At 41.2% G+C, this 5,769-nt stretch overlaps 1 pseudogene; it reads left to right on the plus strand.

Annotated features, from left to right (window-relative positions):
- The first annotated feature begins 747 nt into the window (after positions 1-747).
- Positions 748-1,815, plus strand: LOC122208836 (annotated as a pseudogene).
- The last annotated feature ends 3,954 nt before the right edge of the window (positions 1,816-5,769 follow it).

A 5,769-nucleotide genomic window follows, 5' to 3' on the forward strand; every position in this document is an offset into this window, starting at 1 on the left:
CTCTATCATTCTGGCTTCATTAGAGACAGGTCTGTTGACTTTGGGGGGTTTCTCTAACCACCAAATTTTCTATTGTTGATTTTTCCTATTTTTGCTTTATTCTATAGTTTTCATTTCTGTCTTAAGTTTAAATTGCCTTGCTTCTGCTAATTTTGAGCACATAGCACATAAGGTGATTTTCTTCATTTTCTGAGATATAAGAACATGATTTGTGCTACAGCAAGAGATGCTACAGAATTCTCTACTAAGCTATGCTGTCAGTTCCTTGTGTGCAAGTTTATGTGTTCATGGAAGAAGCAAGTCCTGATGATTTCTTCTTAGCTGTCTTCCTGATATTCTGATTGATTTTAAGGTTCTATATTAGAAGTTGTCAGTACATTCATCTGAGAGTAGTACTCTGGAATGATTTTACTTTTCTGTTATTTGACCTCATTCAGCTATATTTTCACATGGCACCAAGACATTCCTGTCAAAGTCATGCATTGAGTCTTCGTTCCAAAAAGGGTCATGAGTAGATATAAATATAGTTCCCTTGAGAATGTACACTTAATGACAGACTGGAACAAGGTTGAGGAGAGTGAAGGTCAAAGGTATCTGGGGACTCCTTTCCAGAGAATGATGATGAATGTAATAAATATGGGGAAGTCTTTTATCAAAGTGCCAACCTTACTTCACACAGGAGTATCCCTAAGGGAGGGAATCATTATAAATATATTGAATGTGGGAAAATTCTTAACCAGTCTTCCAATGTTGGTGATCATCATTGATCCTTACCAAGGTAAGGAATGTGGCCATGTCTTTAACCAGTTCTCAACCCTTACAGGACATCAAAGAATTCATACTGGAAAGAAAACTTACCAATGCAAAGAATGTGGCAAGGCCTTTGACACAACATCACAGAATTCACACTGGAGTGGAACCTTACAAATGTAAAGAATGTGGTAAAGCTTTTATCTGGCACTCAGCCCTCAAGACACATGACAGAATCCATACTGGAGAGAAACCTTACCAATGTAAACAATGTGGCAAGGCCTTTAGCTGGATCTCAGGCCTTAAGACACATGACAGAATTCATAGTGGAGAGAAACCTTACCAATGTAAAGAATGTGGCAAGGCCTTTAACCAGAAATCAAACCTTAAACAACATCAAGAAATTCATACTGAAGAGAACCTTACCAGTGTGAAGAATGTGGCAAAGCCTTTAACTGGCAATCGGCCCTTAAGGCATATCACAGAATTCACAGTGGAGAGAAACCTTACCAATGCAAAGAATGTGGCAAGGCCTTTACCCAACCCTCAGCCCGTACAGAACATCACAGAATTCATACTGGAGTGAAACCTTACCAGTGCAAAGAATGTGGCAAGGCCTATAGGTGACAAACAAACCTTACCAAACATCACAGAATTCATACTGGAGTGAAACCTTACCAGTGCCAAGAATGTGGCAAGGCCTATATGCGACAGTCAAGCCTTACCAAATATCACAGAATTCATACTGGAGTGAAACCTTACCAATGCAAAGAATGTGGCATGGCCTTTATGCGACAGTCAAGCTTTACCAAACATCACAGAATTCATACTGGAGACTGACCTTACCAATGTAATGAATGTGGCAAGGCCTTTTCCCCCGAGGCACATCTTAATATACATCATAGAATCCATCTTGGAGAGAAAGGTTACCAATGTCAAGACTGTGGGAAGGCCTTCTCCCACCAGGCACATCTTAATGAACATCACAGAATCCATACCGGAGAGAAACTTTACCAATGTAAAGGATGTGGGAAAACCATTCTTCACTGTTCAAACTTGACTTAGAATTCATACTAGAGCAAATCTTCTAAATGTTAACACTGTGACAGAATTTCTAAGGATTCCTCAACTCTTATTCCACATCAGATAACTCATACTGGAGAGTAATAATACCCATTGGAATGTGGCAAGATATTAAAGCAATGCTTAAACCCTGATTCTTCATCAGAGAACATATACTGGAGATGATCTTACCAATACAAAGAATTTGGTAAGCCTTTTAATCAGTACTCAAGTCTCATCCAACACCAGAGAACTCATACTGCAGAGAAAACTTACAAAGAATGTGGTAAAAAACGTTTCAGACTGCTCAAGCCTTACTCATTACCATAGTTCCTATTGCACAGAGACGTTACAAATATAATGAATGTGGCAAACCTCTAGCTGGATCTCACAACTGCCTCAATGTCACATTAACTAGTTTACATAGACTCAGGCCACACCCAGACACTCCCTAAATATTACATATTCTCCTCCTTCACTGGGGTCCTGAAACCAGATCCATCTCAGTGAGAATCTTGGGTATCAACACTGCACCACATGGATCTGTCACAGAGGGAATATTTTCAATAGTTGCAGTTCATGAATTCATGGTACAAGTCCTCATGCTGTATGGAAAGTCCAGATGGAGAGAATGGAGAGAAGGCCCAGGGATGTAACACAAGAATGTCCTAAAGAGCTGAATTTGACTATCATAAAAGGGATAAATACTAGTCCAAAAGAAATTTGCCAGGCAGGTCCATCAAAGGTTAAGAAAAAAAAATGTTTTCAAGCTCTACAGTCATAGCATTTCAGTAAGAGATGAGGACACAGGCCCTGAGCTCAGTCAGGACAAGATTTACCTGAGAAGCAGCCGTTTCTTCCTCTCCCTTCTGCTCTTAAGTGCTTTCTGAGGTGCTATTAGGTGGAGAAATCACACCTGTAGGCCTTTAAAGGCCTCACCACAGCCTCTTCACCTGCTTTCATCACCTCAGAGGCAGAAGAATCTTGAAATGCAGTAAACGCTGCCATCTCCTTGACTTTGTCTCAGGGGAGATTCAGAATAAAGGAGCTCCTCCGTGGACACTTACCTGTGAGTTTCTCCTTCCCGGTTTCAGATGTCCTTCCCTCCTACAGACAGCCACACGTCCTGCCACAGTTCAGGGAACGTAGGCTGCACTGACCTGCCCCTTCCAAGTCCACGCGGAACAGACTATCATCATCTCTTCTACTGAAAGGAGATGCAGCCCTCCCAAATATGCCTGCGAATCCTCGTGTTTCACCCTGGCCTCACCTGAGAGTCACCTGGAGCTTGTAGTTAAAGCAGCACCGATGCTCTCACCCTGACCAATAGACAGACTCTGGCAGGGGGCACAGGTGATGCTGTTTCTTAAAACTCGCCATGGGATACTTATTGTAAACCCAGGCTGATAAGCACTTTTGTGCTTCCAAGTTTTCATGTGCATATAAATCATTTGGTGTTCCAGGTCCCATAGAAGAAAAACCTGTCAAACTTTCCTGGTTCCACTACAGTAAAGGAAAATGATGACATTAGAAATCCTGCAGGTTTCCAGTGAAAATCTGGACCAGGAGTATCGTTTCCACTCTCAATACACAGCTGTCATTTTCCATGGTTCAATATTTATATTCAAACACAGTGAAAACAGCAGGGAAACATAAGTTGTGGGCTATGTACTCCATGAAAAATGAAATCCAAAGTACACTATTCACCAAAATCTAAAGTCATTCTATAGCCTTTAAAATGTATGGTTCACTGTTATTAATGCTTTATTGTAAAGACTTTAACCCTTACGATTTTATGCACTTGGACAAATCTGATTGCTTTTCTACTGATGTGAGGTAACAGAGTCACTATTTATTTGACTACTGAGGACAAGGTACACTGGTCAACCTTTCCAGGTTAAAACACAGGAGAAGCCCAGACTACACATGAGCCTACTCTCCCATCTAGAAACCAAGACCACATCCACCTACAACAATTTCATGGTCATCTGTGTATCTGACTACATTCTTCATGGGCTGATATCTTTTTTTTTTTTAATATTTGTTTATTTTTGAGAGAGAAAGAGCAAGTAGAAGCTGGAGAGGGGTGGAAAGACTAGGAGATAGAGGATCTGAAGCAGGGTCCATGCTCAGTGCAGAGCCTGATCAGGAGCTTATACTCACAAACCACGAGATCATGACCTGAGCCGAAGTCGAACGCTTAACCAACAGAACCATTCAGGCACCACCATGGGATAATATTTTTATTGAAGAGGACAACCATAAATATTCCCCCAGATGTTTATTCTCCAAGTAGGTTCCAAAACATGGCCCTTAGGCATCACCTGAGAACGTGTGAGAAAGGAAAATTGGGGAGTTACAGCCCAGAAGTATTGAAATGGTAACATGGGAAGAGACCTAGAAATCTGATATTTTATAAGTGCTTCAGGTAAATCTGATTCAAAATAAATTTGACAGTCTCTGCAGTAACTAAATCAAAGTTCATCCCTGAGTTATACACATTAAAGGTCACTCTTAGGGGCACCTGGGTGGCTCAGTCGGTTGGGCATCCGACTTTGATTCAGTCATGATCTGACAGTCCGTGCGTTTGAGCACACATCAGGTCTGTGCTGTCAGTTCAGAGCCAGGAGCCTCCTTTGGATTCTGTGTCTCCCTCTCTCTCTCTGCCCCTCCCCCACTCATGCTCTGTCTCTCTCTATCAAAAAATGAATAAACGTTAAAAAAATTTAAAGTCACTGTTAGAAACCTTCTGTGTTTGTGGTGATGTTAGCGGTGTGATACACACACACACACACACACACACACACACACAACATACACATTTGCTTTATTCATAAATAAGTCTGACTCTAACATAGTCTGGTTCAGTTTTCACATCTTCCATGTCTCATGTTCGTCATTGAGCATGCTGGAATCACCCAAAAATACACTTGTCCTCAGATTCTTTCATCAAATAATACAAATTTACATGAATTGGAATTTATTCAAATATTTCATCAAGTAAGATATGAAACACATATGGCCACACATTAATAGATGTTATATTTTATAATGGAGTTGAATATGGCAACATTCTTACTCTGAATCTGCATTTCATGACTTTTCCTATAACACAATAATTACACTCTTAATTAGTTGTTTGTAATCAGGTATAGAGAATTAGCACCCCATTTGCATACATGATAAATTCTTGTGAATCTGGGTAGGCATACTCTAAATTTCAGAGGATTTTTCATGACATCTGATTCCAGTGCAAGGCATCATGTCCTTAGTGTCAGATGCCTTGAAGCACTTCAGGTTACACTGGCCATTCCCAACCATCTCACGTATCCACCTGTGTTACAGATACGTTCTTAGAGTTGTGGTTTGCCAACGTTCAGGTCCATGAGATGAAGAGAGAGGGGCCTTGAAAAGGATGGCCTTCCCTGAATGAAACAGGAGTGGTTGCAAAATAAATTCCTGAAGTCCCATCTGATTTATACTCCCTCCTTGCTGCATGGAACACAGTCTGATAGCTGATGGCGGGGCAAGCATCTGTGGCCATGAGAGAGCAACTGTGAACACATGGCTGCAGGTGGACAATACCACAGGGAAGAAACGGAGAAGCCAGAGTGCACCATAGGTTATATGAGCCATTTCATCCGACATGAGCATCTATATACTCACTGTATACATACTAGAAAATATGCATCTTCCTTTCTACAAAGTACACATTGGCCTTTTCATGGTATAGCAGAACACAAAACAACAGCTACCCCAAAATGCATCGTTATTGTCACTTGTGCCAGTGTTAAATGTGAGCACAGTCTGGTCCCCAACTTCATGGTGTCAGTCTCTACAATGGACAGACATCCTCTTTCTGCTCCCCACCAGATGGGGAAAAAAATGCTACGTGAGCTGTGCATGAAGAGAGGGGCATCTAGCCTAAAAACTAGGTGGACTGTTTGAGGCAGAAAT

This window comes from Panthera leo, chromosome E2 (genome assembly GCF_018350215.1).
Source record: "Panthera leo isolate Ple1 chromosome E2, P.leo_Ple1_pat1.1, whole genome shotgun sequence".
Classification (NCBI taxonomy): Eukaryota; Metazoa; Chordata; class Mammalia; order Carnivora; family Felidae; genus Panthera; species Panthera leo.